Here is a 24,366-nt window from a genome sequence, read left to right on the forward strand (position 1 = left end):
GAAGTGTAATAGAGCATGTTGCCCAGATGCATGACCGCATTGCTGCAGTCCTACCCATAGTGAGGGAACACATGGAGAAAGCTCAAGAAGCACAAAGGAATACGTATAATAAGGGTGCTAGGGTCAGAATTTTTTTTCCAGGTGATAGGGTACTAGTTCTGGTTCCCACCGTGGAGAGTAAATTCCTTGCTAAATGGCATGGGCCATATGAGGTCTTGGAAAGAGTGGGAGAAGTAAATTATAGGGTAAGGCAGCCAGGTAGGAGGAAACCTGAGCAAATTTACCATATAAACCTACTCAAGCCCTGGAAAGATAGAGAGGTCTTGTTAACCCTAGTACCCCCAGGTCCGTCAGAGAATCAAGAAACTGACCCAGAGGTTAGCATAGCTGAAACACTGTCCGTGCATCAGAAACGAGAGGTCCAGAGTTTAGTGAAAAGGAACAAAGAAATCTTCTCTACACAGCCAGGTAAAACTAACGTAATTAAACATGACATAGTCTCTGAACCGGGGGTCCGAGTTAACCTTAAACCGTACCGAATCCCAGAGGCCAAGAGAGAGGCTATAAGTTTAGAGGTTAAAAAAATGCTAAAACTAGGCGTAATTGAGGAATCCCAAAGTGGGTGGAACAGCCCTATAGTTTTAGTCCCAAAGCCAGACGGTACAACAAGGTTTTGTAATGACTACCGGAAACTAAACGCGGTGTCAAAATTTGATACTTATCCTATGCCCAGGGTGGATGAACTTGTAGAGAGACTGGGCAAAGCCCGATATCTCACAACCCTAGACCTAACAAAAGGGTACTGGCAGGTTCCCCTCACAGAAAGGGCAAAAGAAAAAACAGCCTTCTCAACCCCAGACGGCCTCTTTCAATATAAGGTGCTGCCTTTTGGCTTACATGGAGCTCCCGCCACATTCCAAAGAATGATGGATAAAATTTTAAAACCACATGTTCGGTATGCTGCCGCCTACCTGGATGATGTGGTAATCCATAGTGAAGATTGGCAGTCCCACCTTCCAAAGGTCCAAGCTGTGCTCGACGCAGTTCGGTCTGCTGGACTAACTGCTAACCCCGCTAAATGCACTATTGGTCTGGAGGAGGCCAAGTATCTGGGGTATTCTATTGGTAGAGGGTTACTCAAACCACAAACACTCAAAGTAGAGGCGATACAAAATTGGCCAAGGCCAGTCACAAAAAAACAAGTAAGGACCTTTTTGGGGTTAATTGGCTACTATAGGAGGTTTATTCCCAATTTTGCAACTAAGGCAACCCCACTAACCGACCTCACAAAAGCAAGAGGACCGCTAATGGTAAAGTGGTCCCCCGAAGCCGAACAGGCCTTTAGAAGCCTGAAAGAAGCTCTCTGTGCCCAACCAGTGTTGGTCACACCTGACTTCTCCAAAGAGTTCGTAGTCCAAACCGACGCATCTGAGGTAGGGCTGGGGGCGGTACTCTCCCAGGAGTCTCAAGGGGAGGAGCACCCCATCCTTTATTTAAGTAGGAAACTAAATCCCCAGGAGAAAAATTACTCCATAGTCGAGAAAGAGTGTCTCGCAATAAAGTGGGCTGTAGAGACACTCAAGTATTATCTGTTGGGGAGAAAGTTCCGATTGGTCACAGATCATGCACCCCTTACCTGGATGTGTCAAAATAGGGAGAAGAACGCTAGGGTGACCAGGTGGTTCCTAAGCCTACAGCCCTTTAAATTTTCTGTGGAACACAGGTCGGGGCACAAACATGGCAATGCCGATGGGTTGTCAAGGATGCACTCCCTAATATCCATGGTCGCTCACCCCTCGAGGTCTGAGCTGGGGGGGAGGATATGTGACAGAAACCAGGGGTTGGTAATAAACTCCATATACAGGGCTCCCAGGATACTGAACAGTTTCTGTCCTGTCTAAGCTGAACAGGGCAGCCTCGTAGTACAGGCACTCCATTCCACAGTTTGTCTGCTGCCTGTTTTCTGTCACCTGTCATGCTGATTAGAGTTCAGGTATATAAGACCTGTTTCCTGTTTCCTCTGGGCCCCGCCCAAGAGCCTGGAAGGCTGCTGAACTGCAGAGGGGTGAGAAAGCCTCTTTCCCAAATCGCTTCATTCATTCTGTTAGTTTGTCTAAAGACTGCAAAGGTACTTATTTTGTTGGTGGAAGTGGACAAGCCACTTCCAACTCTGAGTCAGGGACATCTAAGTTTTAAGTTATCGCTCAGACGAGCAGCTTTTTGTTTGGCTTTGTTTTCTGTTTACACTGTAGCAGTCCCAGTGCCTGGGACTGAATAAACCAGGTATAGCCTGTTTAAAGGAACAGTACGTGACGTCTCATCATTTAACCTACCCTAAAAGACCGTGTTCTAACAGTCCCGGACAGACGGCGGAGCCCCAGAGTAAGCCGTTTTGTCACAATATATATATAATCAAAAAAATAAAAAAATAAATAGATGATACCGTTCTGTGGCTAACGAAATGCTTTTATTTGTGCGAGCTTTCGAGATACACTGATCTCTTCTTCCGGCGATGTTACAATGAATGAAGCAAAAGGTAAACTTAAAAACAGTGTCTCTTGGAATGTTATCTGTGCTGTTCCTTCCCCCGGTGTGGATGTGTTTTATGGCTAGAGGTGTCAAAAGGTTACTGTGAAAGCAAGTTAAGAAAGAGTGTGTATGTGTATCAGTGTGAATAAAAATGAATGGAGAGCCCACAGTATATACAGTGCTTTACACAAGGTGTGTGTGGAGTGGGACTGGATATAAATGGTGTGGGTGGGTGTGGAAATGTGAGAGTTAGTAGCACAACTAAAAGTGTGTGTGGATACTTAGTGGTCCCTATTGGTGTATAGGGATGGAAAAACAAGGAGTATTAGTATGTGTGAGAGACAGCTGTGTGTGCATACATATAGCACAGTATGTACAGACATGGCCTTTAGCGCTTATGGGACGAGCGTTCACTACTGTCAGTAATGAATACAAATTTATGCAACTGTTCGGGACACTTAGCAGTGGCCTAAACAGATCGAAATTTTATGAGTCATATATATATATTGTGACAGAAACCAGGGGATGGTAATAAATTCCGTATATAGGGCTCCCAGGATACTAGACAGTTTCTATCCTGTTTGGCCTGGGAGTGCAGCCTTATAATACATACACTCCATCCCACAGTTTGGCAAGCGCTGGAACTGAGGGATGAGAGATCCAGACCAGAGTTTGTCTGCTGCCTGATTTCTGTCACCTGTCATGCTAATTAGGAATCAGGTATGAAAGACTGATTTCCTGTTTGCTCTGGTCTCCCCACAAGAGCCAGGAGGCTGGAAGGCTGCTGAACTACAGAGGGGAGAAGCCTCTTCCCCAAACAGGTTCAATCTTTCTGTTCATTTGTGTAAGACTGCAAAAGTACCATGTTTTGATGTTGGAAGTGGAAAAGCCACTTCCAACCCTGAGTCAGGGATATCTAAGTTAAGTTATCGCTCAGGTGAGCAGCTTTTGTTTTGATCTGTTTTCTGTTGTATGCACTGTGGCAGTCTCAGTGCCTGGGACTGAATAAACCAGGCATAGCCTGTTTAAAGGAACAGCACGTGACGCCTCATCATTTAACCTACCCTAAAAGACCGTGTTCTAAACAGTCCCGGACAAACGACGGAGCCCCGGAGTAAGCCGTTTGTCACATATGGTGGAGAATGCGGGCAGAGCACTAGGGGGTCTGCGGGTTGAAGAACTTTGAAAAAAAAAAAAAAAAAAAGTTTTTTCCATCCTCTGCAAACAAGATGGAAGACGTGGTGGGTGCGCTGGTACGCAATGTTGCTGCCCAGAAAGACGCGAATGAAACCCAGCAACAGCTGTTAATAGCCCAGCAAGAAACTAATGCAAACCAGCAGCAGACGAATGCAGCCCATCAACAGCTGCTAATAGCCCAGCAAGAGATTAATGCCAACCAGCAACAGGCGAATGCCAACCAGCAACAGGCGAATGCAAACCAGCAACAGACGAATGAAGCCCTGCAAAACGCGAATGCAAACCAGCAAGAGACAAACCGCTTGCTGAGAGAGGAGCAACAGCGGTTCGCTCAGGGCTTACAGCAGGAACTCGAGATCCTGAGGGGGACTATCAGTAACCTTCCACTGGCAGCGGCAGCCCCAGTTCCGAAAATGACCAGGGCAAGCCACTACCTTCAGAAGATGGGACCCTCGGATGATGTGGAAGCCTATCTTCTCACGTTTGAACGCACGGCACAGAGAGAGGGATGGCCAGAAGCTGAGTGGGCTGGTCTAATCGCACCCTTCCTAAGCGGCGAACCCCAGAAGGCTTACTTTGATCTAGAGCCAGCCGAAGCTAACGTCTATGCAAAATTGAAGTTCGAGATCCTCGCCCGCCTCGGCGTAACCACGGCTGTTCGCGCCCAAAGGTTTCACGCATGGTCCTTCACGATGGATAAAGCCACCCGAAGCCAGATGTATGACCTCATCCACCTCGCCCGGAAGTGGCTACAACCCGAGATCAACTCAGTAAGCCACATCGTGGAACGGTTGGTCATGGAACAGTTCTTGAGGAAACTTCCCTCTGCCTTACGTCGTTGGGTCAGTCGGAGTGACCCCCACAATGCGGATGAGCTTGTGGCCCTTGTAGAAAGGTACAGTGCAGCAGAAGAGCACCCGCAACCCACAGTCGTGGAGCAACCCCACTACCCGAGGTTCCAGGACTCTTCCAGAGACGGTAAAAGGGTACCGGGGTTAAGGGGCGCTGAAGAGCGGCGACCACCTTCACGCCGCTCCAGCAACAGTGGTTCGCACACTAAGGGCAATAGCCAACATGGGGAGCCGGGAAAAGGCTCTAAGTGGGACACAGACTATGTACCTAAATGTGTAAATTGTCATGAGAGGGGCCACACAGCAAAAATCTGCCCACTAAATGATGAGCCCATGCAATGCAACAGCGTGGAACCTTATTCGCTGTTGTCCCAATGTATGGGCCCTAGCCCAGAGGACCCCTTGAATAACCATCTGTGGGCATTTGTAAAGGTTAATGGTAAGAGGGTTCGGGCACTTCTTGACTCTGGGAGCATGGTCACACTAGTGTCCGAATACCTATTGCCCATTAAGAAGAAACAGGTAAACAGTTCACAAAGAGTGGCAATTTGTTGTATACATGGGGATAATCATGAATATTCCACTGTTGATGTTTTTTTTAAAACAGAATTTGGTTCTTTAGATTTCAAGGTGGGTGTTGTACCCAAACTGGCACATGATGTGTTAATAGGGACCGACTTTCCCCATTTTCTAAAAATGTGGTCCCCAGCTCAGAATAGCGCCCAGAGTTCAATAGCGGACCATAACGAAGGGTTAGAAGAAACAAATCCTTTCCCTTTTTCAGAAATGGATGTTGACGAGGGCCCAAATAAGAAGGGGGAAAAGGAGGAGTGCTGTGAAATTCCCTTCCCCATCACTACTTTGGTAGGGAATACCCCAAATCAAGATGTTGATCAGGCACTTACCACCCCAGTACAGAATAAGACCCTCGCTGACCTAGAGGTCAGTCCTGGGAGTTTTAAGAAGGCCCAGTGGGAGGACCCCACATTAGCGGGGACCAGAATATACGGGACCAGAATAGTACTCATGGCCAACCAGATAGGTCACTTGCTTACCCCTACTTCGAGGTAGAGAACGACCTAGTATATCGGGTTGATAAAAGAAAATCAGTTACAACTAAACAATTGTTGGTACCACGGACATTCCGTAACGTAGTATTACACCTCGCACATAGTCATCCATTGGGGGGACACCTAGGGGTGGAAAAGACAAAAGAAAAGGTTCTCCGAAGCTTTTATTGGCCTGGGGTTCTGGCAGAAATTACAAACTATTGTTCCTCATGCCCAGAATGTCAGATCACCACCCCGTTCAAAGCATACCGCAGCCCATTGGTACCCCTTCCCATAATAGAGGTACCATTTGACCGGATTGCTACGGATCTAGTAGGACCCCTAATAAAGTCTGCTAGGGGACATCAGCATATATTGGTAATATTAGATTATGCTACCCGATATCCGGAGGCAGTTCCCCTACGTAGCACCTCTGCTAAAAACATAGCAAAAGAGTTAGTACTTCTGTTTTCCCGGGTAGGAATTCCTAAAGAGATCTTATCTGACCAGGGAACACCATTTATGTCCCAAGTAACAAAAGAGCTATGTAAACTCCTAAAAATCAAGCATCTCAGAACCTCAGTCTATCATCCACAAACAGATGGTTTAGTGGAAAGGTTCAATAAAACCTTAAAGAGCATGTTACGCCGGGCGGTCGATAAGGATGGGAAAAACTGGGACTGTTTGTTACCATACCTGTTATTTGCCATTAGGGAAGTTCCCCAGTCATCCACAGGCTTCTCCCCCTTTGAACTATTGTATGGCCGACATCCAAGGGGCTTACTGGATATAGCCAAAGAAACTTGGGAACACGAGGTTACCCCTTACAGAAGTGTAATAGAGCATGTTGCCCAGATGCAGGACCGCATTGCTGCAGTCCTACCCATAGTGAGGGAACACATGGAGAAAGCTCAAGAAGCACAAAGGAATACGTATAATAAGGGTGCTAGGGTCAGAATTTTTTTTCCAGGTGATAGGGTACTAGTTCTGGTTCCCACCGTGGAGAGTAAATTCCTTGCTAAATGGCATGGGCCATATGAGGTCTTGGAAAGAGTGGGAGAAGTAAATTATAGGGTAAGGCAGCCAGGTAGGAGGAAACCTGAGCAAATTTACCATATAAACCTACTCAAGCCCTGGAAAGATAGAGAGGTCTTGTTAACCCTAGTACCCCCAGGTCCGTCAGAGAATCAAGAAACTGACCCAGAGGTTAGCATAGCTGAAACACTGTCCGTGCATCAGAAACGAGAGGTCCAGAGTTTAGTGAAAAGGAACAAAGAAATCTTCTCTACACAGCCAGGTAAAACTAACGTAATTAAACATGACATAGTCTCTGAACCGGGGGTCCGAGTTAACCTTAAACCGTACCGAATCCCAGAGGCCAAGAGAGAGGCTATAAGTTTAGAGGTTAAAAAAATGCTAAAACTAGGCGTAATTGAGGAATCCCAAAGTGGGTGGAACAGCCCTATAGTTTTAGTCCCAAAGCCAGACGGTACAACAAGGTTTTGTAATGACTACCGGAAACTAAACGCGGTGTCAAAATTTGATACTTATCCTATGCCCAGGGTGGATGAACTTGTAGAGAGACTGGGCAAAGCCCGATATCTCACAACCCTAGACCTAACAAAAGGGTACTGGCAGGTTCCCCTCACAGAAAGGGCAAAAGAAAAAACAGCCTTCTCAACCCCAGACGGCCTCTTTCAATATAAGGTGCTGCCTTTTGGCTTACATGGAGCTCCCGCCACATTCCAAAGAATGATGGATAAAATTTTAAAACCACATGTTCGGTATGCTGCCGCCTACCTGGATGATGTGGTAATCCATAGTGAAGATTGGCAGTCCCACCTTCCAAAGGTCCAAGCTGTGCTCGACGCAGTTCGGTCTGCTGGACTAACTGCTAACCCCGCTAAATGCACTATTGGTCTGGAGGAGGCCAAGTATCTGGGGTATTCTATTGGTAGAGGGTTACTCAAACCACAAACACTCAAAGTAGAGGCGATACAAAATTGGCCAAGGCCAGTCACAAAAAAACAAGTAAGGACCTTTTTGGGGTTAATTGGCTACTATAGGAGGTTTATTCCCAATTTTGCAACTAAGGCAACCCCACTAACCGACCTCACAAAAGCAAGAGGACCGCTAATGGTAAAGTGGTCCCCCGAAGCCGAACAGGCCTTTAGAAGCCTGAAAGAAGCTCTCTGTGCCCAACCAGTGTTGGTCACACCTGACTTCTCCAAAGAGTTCGTAGTCCAAACCGACGCATCTGAGGTAGGGCTGGGGGCGGTACTCTCCCAGGAGTCTCAAGGGGAGGAGCACCCCATCCTTTATTTAAGTAGGAAACTAAATCCCCAGGAGAAAAATTACTCCATAGTCGAGAAAGAGTGTCTCGCAATAAAGTGGGCTGTAGAGACACTCAAGTATTATCTGTTGGGGAGAAAGTTCCGATTGGTCACAGATCATGCACCCCTTACCTGGATGTGTCAAAATAGGGAGAAGAACGCTAGGGTGACCAGGTGGTTCCTAAGCCTACAGCCCTTTAAATTTTCTGTGGAACACAGGTCGGGGCACAAACATGGCAATGCCGATGGGTTGTCAAGGATGCACTCCCTAATATCCATGGTCGCTCACCCCTCGAGGTCTGAGCTGGGGGGGAGGATATGTGACAGAAACCAGGGGTTGGTAATAAACTCCATATACAGGGCTCCCAGGATACTGAACAGTTTCTGTCCTGTCTAAGCTGAACAGGGCAGCCTCGTAGTACAGGCACTCCATTCCACAGTTTGTCTGCTGCCTGTTTTCTGTCACCTGTCATGCTGATTAGAGTTCAGGTATATAAGACCTGTTTCCTGTTTCCTCTGGGCCCCGCCCAAGAGCCTGGAAGGCTGCTGAACTGCAGAGGGGTGAGAAAGCCTCTTTCCCAAATCGCTTCATTCATTCTGTTAGTTTGTCTAAAGACTGCAAAGGTACTTATTTTGTTGGTGGAAGTGGACAAGCCACTTCCAACTCTGAGTCAGGGACATCTAAGTTTTAAGTTATCGCTCAGACGAGCAGCTTTTTGTTTGGCTTTGTTTTCTGTTTACACTGTAGCAGTCCCAGTGCCTGGGACTGAATAAACCAGGTATAGCCTGTTTAAAGGAACAGTACGTGACGTCTCATCATTTAACCTACCCTAAAAGACCGTGTTCTAACAGTCCCGGACAGACGGCGGAGCCCCAGAGTAAGCCGTTTTGTCACAATATATATATAATCAAAAAAATAAAAAAATAAATAGATGATACCGTTCTGTGGCTAACGAAATGCTTTTATTTGTGCGAGCTTTCGAGATACACTGATCTCTTCTTCCGGCGATGTTACAATGAATGAAGCAAAAGGTAAACTTAAAAACAGTGTCTCTTGGAATGTTATCTGTGCTGTTCCTTCCCCCGGTGTGGATGTGTTTTATGGCTAGAGGTGTCAAAAGGTTACTGTGAAAGCAAGTTAAGAAAGAGTGTGTATGTGTATCAGTGTGAATAAAAATGAATGGAGAGCCCACAGTATATACAGTGCTTTACACAAGGTGTGTGTGGAGTGGGACTGGATATAAATGGTGTGGGTGGGTGTGGAAATGTGAGAGTTAGTAGCACAACTAAAAGTGTGTGTGGATACTTAGTGGTCCCTATTGGTGTATAGGGATGGAAAAACAAGGAGTATTAGTATGTGTGAGAGACAGCTGTGTGTGCATACATATAGCACAGTATGTACAGACATGGCCTTTAGCGCTTATGGGACGAGCGTTCACTACTGTCAGTAATGAATACAAATTTATGCAACTGTTCGGGACACTTAGCAGTGGCCTAAACAGATCGAAATTTTATGAGTCATATATATATATTGTGACAGAAACCAGGGGATGGTAATAAATTCCGTATATAGGGCTCCCAGGATACTAGACAGTTTCTATCCTGTTTGGCCTGGGAGTGCAGCCTTATAATACATACACTCCATCCCACAGTTTGGCAAGCGCTGGAACTGAGGGATGAGAGATCCAGACCAGAGTTTGTCTGCTGCCTGATTTCTGTCACCTGTCATGCTAATTAGGAATCAGGTATGAAAGACTGATTTCCTGTTTGCTCTGGTCTCCCCACAAGAGCCAGGAGGCTGGAAGGCTGCTGAACTACAGAGGGGAGAAGCCTCTTCCCCAAACAGGTTCAATCTTTCTGTTCATTTGTGTAAGACTGCAAAAGTACCATGTTTTGATGTTGGAAGTGGAAAAGCCACTTCCAACCCTGAGTCAGGGATATCTAAGTTAAGTTATCGCTCAGGTGAGCAGCTTTTGTTTTGATCTGTTTTCTGTTGTATGCACTGTGGCAGTCTCAGTGCCTGGGACTGAATAAACCAGGCATAGCCTGTTTAAAGGAACAGCACGTGACGCCTCATCATTTAACCTACCCTAAAAGACCGTGTTCTAAACAGTCCCGGACAAACGACGGAGCCCCGGAGTAAGCCGTTTGTCACATATGGTGGAGAATGCGGGCAGAACACTAGGGGGTCTGCGGGTTGAAGAACTTTGAAAAAAAAAAAAAAAAAAAAAGTTTTTTCCATCCTCTGCAAACAAGATGGAAGACGTGGTGGGTGCGCTGGTACGCAATGTCGCTGCCCAGAAAGACGCGAATGAAACCCAGCAACAGCTGTTAATAGCCCAGCAAGAAACTAATGCAAACCAGCAGCAGACGAATGCAGCCCATCAACAGCTGCTAATAGCCCAGCAAGAGATTAATGCCAACCAGCAACAGGCGAATGCCAACCAGCAACAGGCGAATGCAAACCAGCAACAGACGAATGAAGCCCTGCAAAACGCGAATGCAAACCAGCAAGAGACAAACCGCTTGCTGAGAGAGGAGCAACAGCGGTTCGCTCAGGGCTTACAGCAGGAACTCGAGATCCTGAGGGGGACTATCAGTAACCTTCCACTGGCAGCGGCAGCCCCAGTTCCGAAAATGACCAGGGCAAGCCACTACCTTCAGAAGATGGGACCCTCGGATGATGTGGAAGCCTATCTTCTCACGTTTGAACGCACGGCACAGAGAGAGGGATGGCCAGAAGCTGAGTGGGCTGGTCTAATCGCACCCTTCCTAAGCGGCGAACCCCAGAAGGCTTACTTTGATCTAGAGCCAGCCAAAGCTAACGTCTATGCAAAATTGAAGTTCGAGATCCTCGCCCGCCTCGGCGTAACCACGGCTGTTCGCGCCCAAAGGTTTCACGCATGGTCCTTCACGATGGATAAAGCCACCCGAAGCCAGATGTATGACCTCATCCACCTCGCCCGGAAGTGGCTACAACCCGAGATCAACTCAGCCAGCCACATCGTGGAACGGTTGGTCATGGACCAGTTCTTGAGGAAACTTCCCTCTGCCTTACGCCGTTGGGTCAGTCGGAGTGACCCCCACAATGCGGATGAGCTTGTGGCCCTCGTAGAAAGGTACAATGCAGCAGAAGAGCACCCGCAACCCACAGTCGTGGAGCAACCCCACTACCCGAGGTTCCAGGACTCTTCCAGAGACGGTAAAAGGGTACCGGGGTTAAGGGGCGCTGAAGAGCGGCGACCACCTTCACGCAGCACCAGCAACAGTGGTTCGCACACTAAGGGCAATAGCCAACATGGGGAGCCGGGAAAAGGCTCTAAGTGGGACACAAACTATGTACCTAAATGTGTAAATTGTCATGAGAGGGGCCACACAGCAAAAATCTGCCCACTAAATGATGAGCCCATGCAATGCAACAGCGTGGAACCTTATTCGCTGTTGTCCCAATGTATGGGCCCTAGCCCAGAGGACCCCTTGAATAACCATCTGTGGGCATTTGTAAAGGTTAATGGTAAGAGGGTTCGGGCACTTCTTGACTCTGGGAGCATGGTCACACTAGTGTCCGAATACCTCTTGCCCATTAAGAAGAAACAGGGAAACAGTTCACAAAGAGTGGCAATTTGTTGTATACATGGGGATAATCATGAATATTCCACTGTTGATGTTTTTTTTGAAACAGAGTTTGGTTGTTTAGATTTCAAGGTGGGTATTGTACCCAAACTGGCACATGATGTGTTAATAGGGACCGACTTTCCCCATTTTCTAAAAATGTGGTCCCCCGCTCAGAATAGCGCCCAGAGTTCAATAGCGGACCATAACGAAGTATTAGAAGAAACAAATCCTTTCCCTTTTTCAGAAATGGAGGTTGACGAGGGCCCAAATAAGAAGGGGGAAAAGGAGGAGTGCTGTAAAATTCCCTTCCCCATCACTACTTTGGTAGGGAATACCCCAAATCAAGATGTTGAGCAGACACTTACCACCCCAGAACCGGATAAGACCCTCGCTGACCTAGAGGTCAGTCCTGGGAGTTTTAAGAAAGCCCAGTGGGAGGACCCCACATTAGCGGTAGCAAGGGGAAATATACAGGACCAGAATAGTACTCCTGGCCAACCAGATAGGTCACTTGCTTACCCCTACTTCGAGGTAGAGAACGACCTAGTATATCGGGTTGATAAAAGGAAATCAGTTACAACTAAACAATTGTTGGTACCACGGACATTCCGTAACGTAGTATTACACCTCGCACATAGTCATCCATTGGGGGGACACCTAGGGGTGGAAAAGACAAAAGAAAAGGTTCTCCGAAGCTTCTATTGGCCTGGGGTTCTGGCAGAAATTACGAATTATTGTTCCTCATGCCCAGAATGTCAGATCACCGCCCCGTTCAAGGCGTACCGCAGCCCATTGGTACCCCTTCCCATAATAGAGGTACCATTTGACCAGATTGCTATGGATCTAGTAGGACCCCTAATAAAGTCTGCTAGGGGACATCAGCATATATTGGTAATATTAGATTATGCCACCCGATATCCGGAGGCAGTTCCCCTACGTAGCACCTCAGCTAAAAACATAGCAAAAGAGTTAGTAGTTCTGTTTTCCCGGGTCGGGATTCCTAAAGAGATTCTATCTGACCAGGGAACACCATTTATGTCCCAAGTAACGAAAGAGCTATGTAAACTCCTAAAAATCAAGCATCTCAGAACCTCAGTCTATCATCCACAAACAGATGGTTTAGTGGAAAGGTTCAATAAAACCTTAAAGAGCATGTTACGGCGGGCGGTTGATAAAGATGGGAAAAACTGGGATTGTTTGTTACCGTACCTGTTATTTGCCATTAGGGAAGTTCCCCAATCATCCACAGGCTTCTCCCCGTTTGAACTATTGTATGGCCGACACCCAAGGGGCTTACTGGATATAGCCAAAGAGACTTGGGAACACGAGGTTACCCCTTACAGAAGTGTAATAGAGCATGTTGCCCAGATGCAGGACCGCATTGCTGCAGTCCTACCCATAGTGAGGGAACACATGGAGAAAGCTCAAGAAGCACAGAGGAATACATATAATAAGGGTGCTAGGGTCAGAATTTTTTCTCCAGGTGATAGGGTACTAGTTCTGGTTCCCACCGTGGAGAGTAAATTCCTTGCTAAATGGCATGGGCCATATGAGGTCTTGGAAAGAGTGGGAGAAGTAAATTATAAGGTAAGACAGCCAGGTAGGAGGAAACCTGAGCAAATTTACCATATAAACCTACTCAAGCCCTGGAAAGATAGAGAAGTCTTGTTAACCCTAGTACCCCCAGGTCCGTCAGAGAATCAAGAAACTGACCCAGAGGTTAGCATAGCTGAAACCCTGTCTGTTCATCAGAAACGAGAGGTTCAGAATTTAGTGAAAAGAAACAAAGAAATCTTCTCTATACAGCCAGGTAGAACTAGCGTAATTGAACATGACTTAGTCTCTGAACCGGGGGTCCGAGTTAACCTTAAACCGTACCGAATCCCAGAGGCCAAAAGAAAGGCTATAAGTTTAGAGGTTAAAAAATGCTAAAACTAGGTGTAATTGAGGAATCCCAAAGTGGGTGGAACAGCCCTATAGTCTTAGTCCCAAAGCCAGATGGTACAACAAGGTTTTGTAATGACTACCGGAAACTAAACGCGGTGTCAAAATTTGATACTTATCCTATGCCCAGGGTAGATGAACTTGTAGAGAGACTGGGCAAAGCCCGATATCTCACAACCCTAGAGCTAACAAAAGGGTACTGGCAGGTTCCCCTCACAGAAAGGGCAAAAGAAAAGACAGCCTTCTCAACCCCAGACGGCCTCTTTCAGTATAAGGTGTTGCCTTTTGGCTTACATGGAGCTCCCGCCACATTCCAAAGAATGATGGATAAAATTTTAAAACCACATGCTCGGTATGCTGCCGCCTACCTGGATGATGTGGTAATCCATAGTGAAGATTGGCAATCCCACCTTCCAAAGGTCCAAGCTGTGCTTGACGCAGTCCGGTCTGCTGGACTAACTGCTAACCCCGCTAAATGCACTATTGGTCTGGAGGAGGCCAAGTATCTGGGATATTCTATTGGCAGAGGTTTACTCAAACCCCAAACACTCAAAGTGGAGGCGATACAAAATTGGCCAAGGCCAGTTACAAAAAAACAAGTAAGGACCTTTTTGGGCTTAATTGGGTACTATAGAAGGTTTATTCCCAATTTTGCAACTAAGGCAACCCCACTAACTGACCTCACAAAAGCAAGAGGACCGCTAATGGTAAAGTGATCCCCCGAAACCGAACAGGCCTTTAGAAGCCTGAAAGAAGCTCTCTGTGCCCAACCAGTGTTGGTCACACCTGACTTCTCCAAAGAGTTCGTAGTCCAAACCGACGCATCTGAGGTAGGGCTGGGGGCGGTACTCTCCCAGGAGTCTCATGGTGAGGAGCACCCCATCCTTTATTTAAGTAGGAAACTAAATCCCCAGGAGAAAAATTACTCCATAGTAGAGAAAGAGTGTCTCGCAATAAAGTGGGCTGTAGAGACGCTCAAATACTACCTGTTGGGGAGAAAATTCCGGTTGGTCACAGATCATGCACCCCTTACCTGGATGTGTCAAAACAGGGAAAAGAATGCTAGAGTGACCAGGTGGTTCCTAAGCCTACAACCCTTTAAATTTTCTGTGGAACACAGGTCAGGGCACAAACATGGCAATGCTGACGGGTTGTCAAGGATGCACTCCCTAATATCCATGGTCGCTCATCCCTCGAGGTCTGAGCTGGGGGGGAGGATATGTGACAGAAACCAGGGGATGGTAATAAATTCCGTATATAGGGCTCCCAGGATACTAGACAGTTTCTATCCTGTTTGGCCTGGGAGTGCAGCCTTATAATACATACACTCCATCCCACAGTTTGGCAAGCGCTGGAACTGAGGGATGAGAGATCCAGACCAGAGTTTGTCTGCTGCCTGATTTCTGTCACCTGTCATGCTAATTAGGAATCAGGTATGAAAGACTGATTTCCTGTTTGCTCTGGTCTCCCCACAAGAGCCAGGAGGCTGGAAGGCTGCTGAACTACAGAGGGGAGAAGCCTCTTCCCCAAACAGGTTCAATCTTTCTGTTCATTTGTGTAAGACTGCAAAAGTACCATGTTTTGATGTTGGAAGTGGAAAAGCCACTTCCAACCCTGAGTCAGGGATATCTAAGTTAAGTTATCGCTCAGGTGAGCAGCTTTTGTTTTGATCTGTTTTCTGTTGTATGCACTGTGGCAGTCTCAGTGCCTGGGACTGAATAAACCAGGCATAGCCTGTTTAAAGGAACAGCACGTGACGCCTCATCATTTAACCTACCCTAAAAGACCGTGTTCTAAACAGTCCCGGACAAACGACGGAGCCCCGGAGTAAGCCGTTTGTCACAATATATATATAAATATATAAATAAACCATAATACTGAGTTAAGTTATGTTGAGTAAAAAAAGTGACAAAAACCCTCCACAGGAAAGCAAATATGCAAATATAGCTGTATGCTCATCTGCATGTCTTAGGCAGGTCTTTCCACATTATCACCCAGCATACAGCACTTCCACTGCAGCAAGGGATTCTGGGAAATGACATGCAAATGAGCACACAGTGTCACTTTTTGCCTCAATAACCATTTTTAACATGGTTCCCTATAGGCTTAAGCTTGCTGCATGGTCACAGCTTTGAGCACAGCCAGGGTTAAGGTGCATACCCAGAAAACCACCCACAGACAGCTGTTTCGACCTTTTTTTTTTTTTAAATGTTTATTCACATTCACATATTTACAAACAGTAAATAAGAAAACTTTTCAATCAATAATTAATTTACAAGAACAAATAAGAAACTTTCCAGCAAATCATAAATCACTGTTAATTCACACAAAAATACATTCTAATCCTAACAGAAAATTCATGTTTCTTAATTTCTGAAAACGTCGCCATGTACACAAATATACTGCATTGGTTTCACATTTTAACACCCATACATTACATATGAAAACCATCCGCCTCATAAAACTCAATACATAAAACACTCCATTCCTTTCATTTTTTTCAGTTTAAGGCATTCCATGGTATAATACACACCCCTTGCTATCTATCTTTACTATCCCGTACAAACATATTATATAACTCGTCTAAACCTTTTCTCACATCCTCTTCACTCCTTTCTGCCTCCTGGCAAACTTTAGCCCACAAAACTGCATCACTTATTTCCTGCTGAAACATTTTTATAATTCTCTTCCGTTTTTCCTCAAAAGACCTCTTCAAACTTCCGTTAATCTTACCTTCTCTCAAATCCCCTCCCTTCATTACTTTTTCTTCCTCTTCCCCTGCACCCAACTCATCTTCCTCCATTGTTGTCACCCTATACTTATTTCCACTGTCCTCCCTCTCCTCCCCACTATCCTGTCCACTACCCTCAGACTCAGTTTCCACCTTCTGCACACTGATTTCCTCCTCCCCCATACTGTCCCCCTTCCCTTCATCCTTATCTTCTTCTCTGTTATCAACTAGTCTTCCACTACCCTCTTCCTTTCCTTTCTCACCCACACCTAACACCTCTTCCTCTGGACAAAAACCGTCTTCCACCATATCTGTCAGCCCAACACTTAGCTTTCCAAAAAAACCTCCCTCCAACCCCTCCCCCAAAAATTCTTCATAAAAGTCCATAGTCCGTTCTCCTTGTTTTTCTTCCTGATTCACCTTCTCCTTTAGGCTTTCCGTTTGTCCAATTAGCTTCTCAGTACCAAAACCCGTGAAATGTTTGTCTCCGTTTTCAAAGTTACTCCTTTTAGAAATATCACACTTTGCAGTGACCTGCATTTCTCTGTCATATAAGTGGTCACCCAGTCCAGGGGGCTGCCCTGGAAACCACAGAGCGCCTCCCTTCCCTTCAAAACAAAACCTGGCAGGAGGGTAGGTCACCCATCCCACTCCCTCCGGGTCTGGCCCAAGGCAAACCCAGAACTTTCTTTCACCATTGAACATTCCATATTCATTTCTTTGTTCTGCACCACCTTTAACGACCGTACAAAAGTGCTTCAAAAAACTCACAATCGTTTCCTTCCGTACAAAGGCATTATTCATCTGTACAATCACCGGTCTTTCTCTCAGCAAAAACTGGGGCAACACGCTGATTCCCAGCATCTTTGGATCTCCAGCACTTTCTTTCCATCTTTTATATGCCTTGAAGCAGTCTGCCTCCTGAAAGAAGGCCAAATCAAAGATCCCTTGCTTCCGGTACTCCAGTAAACAAAAGATTTCTTCAAACTCCACCTTGAGTAAGTCTCTCATCACATCCTCCACGATAAAACGACGTCCCACTCGATCTTTCCAGGCCGTCTCCACCAGAAACCTGAGGGTGTTTTTCGTTGTCCCCTCCATCACCATCTGCCGTCCACGCCTTTGCTCTCGTCCTTGTCCGCCAATCACTTCTTGGCTCCGGAGCGGCACCCTTATAGCAGCAAGGGGGTTAAGTCTGTTAGGACGATCCCCCAAGGCCAAGGCACCGGCCCTTCACCATCTCTCTCTCCTTGTCCGCTCCTGATCACCTCCCGCTGCCTGAGATGGCGTACCCCCCTAATAGCAGCATGAGTCTAAAGTCCCTTCCGGAACGATGACTCAAGGCCAAGGGGGCACAGTCTCAGCTACACAGCTGTTTCGACCTTGATGGGTCTCATCAGTGTGGGGTTGATTTTACTGGGAATGCAAGAGAGGCTATGGGATAGGCTAAACCATAATACTGAGTTAAGTTATGGTGAGATAAAAAAGTGACAAAAACCCTCCACAGGAAAGCAAATATGCAAATATAGCTGTATGCTCATCTGCATGTCTTAGGCAGGTCTGCAACCCCGCCTTTCCCCATTATCACCCAGCATACAGCACTTCCACTGCAGCAAGGGATTCTGGGAAATGACATGCAAATGAGCACACAGTGTCACTTTTTGCCTCAATAACCATTTTTAACATGGTTCCCTATAGGCTTAAGCTCCTATAGGGAACCATGTTAAAAATGGTTATTGAGGCAAAAAGTGACACTGTGTGCTCATTTGCATGTCATTTCCCAGAATCCCTTGCTGCAGTGGAAGTGCTTAATGCTGGGTGATGATGGGGAAAGGCGGGGTTGCAGACCTGCCTAAGACATGCAGATGAGCATACAGCTATATTTGCATATATATATATATATATATATATATACAGTGTTCGACAAACCTATATATTTGCTCGCCCTGGGCGAGTGGATTTAACCCCCGGGCGAGTAAATATTGGCCCAAGCAGCACACGTTTGGTACAAAGTGGCGAGTAGATTTTTTTGTGTGGCGAGTAGATTTTTTGGTGATTTGTCAACCACTGTATATATATATATGCAAATATAGCTGTATGCTCATCTGCATGTCTTAGGCAGGTCTGCAACCCCGCCTTTCCCCATCATCACCCAGCATACAGCACTTCCACTGCAGCAAGGGATTCTGGGAAATGACATGCAAATGAGCACACAGTGTCACTTTTTGCCTCAATAACCATTTTTAACATGGTTCCCTATAGGCTTAAGCTTGCTGCATGGTCACAGCTTTGAGCACAGCCAGGGTTAAGGTGCATACCCAGAAAACCACCCACAGACAGCTGTTTCGACCTTGATGGGTCTCATCAGTGTGGGGTTGATTTTACTGGGAATGCAAAAGAGGCTATGGGATAGGCTAAACCATAATACTGAGTTAAGTTATGGTGAGTAAAAAAAGTGACAAAAACCCTCCACAGGAAAGCAAATATGCAAATATATCTGTATGCTCATCTGCATGTCTTAGGCAGGTCTGCAACCCTGCCTTTCCCCATCATCACCCAGCATACAGCACTTCCACTCCAGCAAGGGATTCTGGGAAATGACATGCAAATGAGCACACAGTGTCACTTTTTGCCTCAATAACCATTTTTAACATGGTTCCCTATAGGCTTAAGCTTGCTGCATGGTCACAGCTTTGAGCCTATCCCATAGCCTCTCTTGCATTCCCAGTAAAATCAACCCCACACTGATGAGACCCATCAAGGTCGAAACAGCTGTCTGTGGGTGGTTTTCTGGGTATGCACCTTAACCCTGGCTGTGCTCAAAGCTGTGACCATGCAGCAAGCTTAAGCCTATAGGGAACCATGTTAAAAATGGTTATTGAGGCAAAAAGTGACACTGTGTGCTCATTTGCATGTCATTTCCCAGAATCCCTCGCTGCAGTGGAAGTGCTGTATGCTGGGTGTTGATGGGGAAAGGCAGGGTTGCAGACCTGCCTAAGACATACAGATGAGCATACAGATATATTTGCATATTTGCTTTCCTGTGGAGGGTTTTTGTCACTTTTTTTACTCACCATAACTTAACTCAGTATTATGGTTTATATATATATATATATATATATATATATATATATATATAATTTTTTTTAACTTTTTGACTGTGTGATATGACCATTTCTGTGGTCCTTTGCAACTGATTAAAAATAATTACCTTGTTTAACCCACTAGTGACTGTTTTCATTTATGAATAAATTGTTTCTTTAACCATAAATACTTTACACAACAGAGATTCAATGGGAGAAATAGATATGCCCCATTAGAGTTACGAGTCAATGGTATCAATTAAAGAGACTTTAATGAGCAAGGTGCTCTACCCAAATCTAGGGAAAATAATAGATTCATACTTATGAATTATCCCAATCTACATTTTTTTAGGGAGGGGTATGAGGGACCAGGGGGAGGGTGAGATCATAAAGAGTAGGGAGGGCAAGAAAACTAACAGGAGGGTAGGAATCCAGGGGAGGTAGATGGAATAGAAAAGAAAAATGCCCAAAAGTCAGTAATTAAAGGAAAGGAAAATGCCCAAAAGTCAGTAATTAAACCAGATAATATTTTAAATCTTTCTAAATTTCAGCTCACTAAGGTACATATTGAGCTCTTGAGGAAAGACTTGTCGTTTTCCTCATCCCCAAACTTAACCAATTTGATCTGTTTGATGGCCTCAATAAGTTTGCTAGGTCGTTAACCCTCAAACACTATTTTCTTACAACAAATCCCAACAAACACATATACACCAACACTCCCAGTGGCCAAGCCACCCCAATTTGGCTGGGTAATTCTGACACAAATTATTTCTCTGAAACCCTTCCAAATATTCTTTATGTTCTAGAGGCATTGGAACTGAAGTCTTTTGATATTCAATGTATTAATAGCAGTCTAAAAAATAAATCTGAATTTACCCTCTACACTCTAGAGGTAGACCGATAGAAAACTTCTTACTCTATCAACAACAACAACTTTGTATCATTGTGTAAAAAAGATATATATAAAAATGGCGCTATAACCCTTCAGAAATATGACTTTTAAAATATTGAATATCCGGTTATTCTAGTCCTGTACCATCTGGAAAGATATACAAATCACTTGATTCACCTCCGGGCTGCCCGATAATTTCAGGGATTGGTTCTGTATCTAGTATTTTGTCTGAATATATAGACCATTTTTGCAGCCTATGGTATATCAACTCCAGTCCCACTTTAGAGATACAATTAATTTACTTCAACTCATGAAAGATATTAAATGGCAATGAAGCTACATATAGGTGACATGCGATGTGCAGGCCCTGTATAGATGTATTAAAAACAAAATGGGCATGGAAGCATTTTGCTACCATCTGGACATCCATGGGCTATTACCGGACAAACAGAAGTCTATTATACTACAGATAATAGATTTTATTTTAAACAAAAATAATTTTTGATTTGAAAAAGTATTTTATTTACAACTTTGTGGAATTGCTATGGGCATGAAATTTGCTCTGGCTTAGACCAACTTTATGGGACACAGTGGGAGGATTTGTTCATTTGACAGAATAATCCCTATAGAAACCGTATTAAGTTATGGAAGAAATTTATAGATATAGTGTGGGGGAATGGGGACACAACATTTCTCAAGTTGAGAAATTATCTTAAAATTAACGTCAAAGGCCTAGTATTAAACAACAACTCTAGTGACTTCAACATTGATTTTTTGGATGTTGAACTATCACACTTATTGGATGGCACCATAATTAAAAAAAATTGTTGATTGTATTGTGATACTAGATGCCAACTGTGACCTTTACAAGAAATGAGTTCAAAACATACCACTCACGCTGTGTGAATCCTACCGGGCTGCACCTGTGTGTAAGAGATGCACACTAAGAGAGACTAAATCAGTCACTCTCCTCGCGTGCCTCTAACTGGTGATTGTGCGGCTTTTATTTTATTTTGCTATCACTGTATTGTAGCATGGGGTCTCCAGAGCTAAATCGCAGTAACTTCAGGTTGGAGGACCCCCTGCTTCCCGAGTTACAGATAAATGTAAGGTTATGCATTTGAGAAGCAAGAATAAACAGGTGACACAAATTAAATGGGGATAAATTGGGGGAATCCTTCATGGAGAAGTATTTAGGAGTGTTTGTAGACAGCAGGCTTAGCAATAGTGCCCAATGTCATGCAGTAGCTGTAAAGGCAAACACGATTTTATCTTGCATTAAACGGGCAATTGATGGAAGGGAAGTAAACAAAATGATGTCCCTTTACAAAGCATTAGTAAGACCACACCTTGAATATGGAGTACAATTTTGGGCACCACTCCTTAGAAAATACATTATGGAACTAGAGAGTGCAGAGAAGAGCCACCAAATTAATAAAGGGGATGGGCAATCTAATTTATGAAGAGAGGCTAGCTAAATTAGATTTATTAGAAAAGAGGTATCTAAGAGGGGATATGATAACTATATACAAATATATTCGGGGACAGTACAAGGAACTTTCAAAAGAACTATTCATCCCAAAGCAGAACAAAGGACTCAGGGTCATCCCTTAAGGTTGGAGGTAAGGAGATTTCACCAGCAACAAAGGAATGGGTTATTTACACTAAGGGCAGTTAAAATGTGGAATTCATTACCCATGGAGACTGTGATGGCAGATACAATAGATTTGTTAAAAAAAAAAAGGTTGGACATGTTTTTAGAAAGGAAAGGTATACAGGGATATACCAAATAAGTAAACATGGGAAGGATGTTAATCCAGGGAGTAATATGATTACCAATTCTTGGAGTTTGGAAGAAATTTATTTTTCCCCTTATGAGATATCATTGGATGATATGTCACTGGGGTGTTTTTGTTTGCCTTCCTCTGGATCAATAAGTAAATATAGGATAAAGTATCTGTTGTCTAAATTTAACATAAGTTGAACTTGATGGACGCATGTCTTTTTTCAACCTCACCTACTATGTAACTATGTAACTGGTTATGACCTAACGTACAGTACTTGTGCTTTCTTTATGTCAGCTGTTCTCTTTTATAACAAAATATTAATCTGCACTTAAGAATAAAGAATAGAATGGGAAAATGTGAATTACTTTATTTACTAATCTTAACCTACCAATATGTATATCAAAATGCTGTGTATATCTCACAGACTGAGACTGAATCTATGTTTTGTATTCTTTCTTTTTTTTGTTTTTAGCAAAGTTCACAGTTGAAAATAAAGAAAGCAACTGTGTTTTAAACAGAAAACACACATTTTATAAGGGAATTTCAAACATGGAATTACCCTGGAAGTAAAGTTAAATGAGGCAGGAAATAAGAACTACAGTAGTATAATGGTAACACAAATCTCCAATATTAACACACAGATCAACTTCATAATTGAAAAAAATATTACTTTTTAGAGTTTAGTAGTCTATTCTAATTGTCAGCTAATGACAGATTGTTTAAAAATTCTAAACAACATGTTCTGCCAACATTATAGTATTCAGTAACTTATCTCCAGGAAACCTTGTCAACGAGGAAGTAATTGAGATATTAAAATCAAAGCATTGTTTAATTTCCATCATAAAACTAGGTAATAATATTTTTTTTGTTGTCTGCTTATATCAGTTTACAAAATAAAGAGCTTTGTGAAGTTAGTTTTACTTTCCAGAGTCTTCTTGTGATGTAGTTTGTGAATGTAGTTTTATTCATAGACTATACTGTATATGGGATTAACGTTGTTACTTCACTAACATTTTATTGAGATTGAAAGTGAACGAGTGCGGGGCGCTAATATGAACTATAATAAATGTGATGTGCTAAGTGCATATACAACTTATCAATTCCAGGAGATGTTTGAGTAATATGTAACATCCCTGTTCCCTTGGACAAGATCTATATGGGTAGGATGTGTTAGTGGTGCTCACCTGTTGGTAAACTGGAGCCTGGGCCTCTGTGTATAGGAAGCTTGTAGTAGAATATGTTGCAGCGCCTCCACCTGCAAGGGCCCAGTCAGAGGTAGGGATTCAACCCCGCACAGGAAATTGTAGAAAGTAATAACTTCAGGAGTGCCAGGAACAGTAAACCTGAACTGTTTTATTGGAGTCTTTATATAATCCGCAGAGAGAATATTACATTCAGCATCCTTCAAATGTAATATCATCCACCCTTACCTGGATAGATGCAATGTTCCAGCAGGAACTGGGGTAATTAATCCTCACCCATACCTGGGTCAGATAGGCTTCAGAGGAACTGATGCCTGAGGTAATTATCCCCCTGCACTTTTACTGGATAGATAGGCCTTAGGAGGACTGACTGACAGCCCTAGTCTAAAGTATCCTCACCTATGGGTATTATCCACCCCCTGGGCAGGACAGGATTTAGGAGGAGTCAGATTAGGACTAGAACTCAGGAGGAGTCAGCCAGAACACTCTCTAATTTGCATGGGATCACACTTTTATACCAGGAAGGTGGCTAGCTTCTCTGTCCCAGTAACTCGGCCAACTTTACTGTAGCAAGCCATCACCCTGGCATGTGACTCCAACCGTTTTCAGGCATGTGCCTGAAAACTTAAATAATATAACTCTAGGGGAACTAATTCACATGCAGAGCCATGTGCTAGGAGTTTAACTCTAGCACTGCCTGCTAGTACCAGGAGATATATGCAGGCCATAGAAATATAGAAGGGTGCTACAAATATATACAGTGAATTCCTGCAGCTGGAGTAAGGGGGTATTCCACACACCGAAGAAGAACTGCGAAAAAAGAAAAACTCTGGGGCATAGAATTCAATGTAACATATAACTTGTATATGTGATCTGGATCAAGGTGGGTTCTCAGATGACAAACATAAAGCACTTTTTTTTTTTTTACAAAGCAATGATATGTATATTTATTAAAACCTTACAGTAAAAGAACTGTGGAAATATTCTATATAAACTCAATTCTGATTAAATGCAGATAGAATTACACAAAATAAACTACAATAACAATGTTAAGCATGCACATGTTTTCTTAAAATTCAGTTTTTTAACTCTACTGCTGCGGCAGCTTTTATTCTAACAAATCACCGGCTTTTACCTGGCTTGTTCCTGGAAT

The sequence above is a fragment of the Ascaphus truei genome, chromosome 5 (assembly GCF_040206685.1).
Source record: "Ascaphus truei isolate aAscTru1 chromosome 5, aAscTru1.hap1, whole genome shotgun sequence".
NCBI classification, from domain to species: domain Eukaryota; kingdom Metazoa; phylum Chordata; class Amphibia; order Anura; family Ascaphidae; genus Ascaphus; species Ascaphus truei.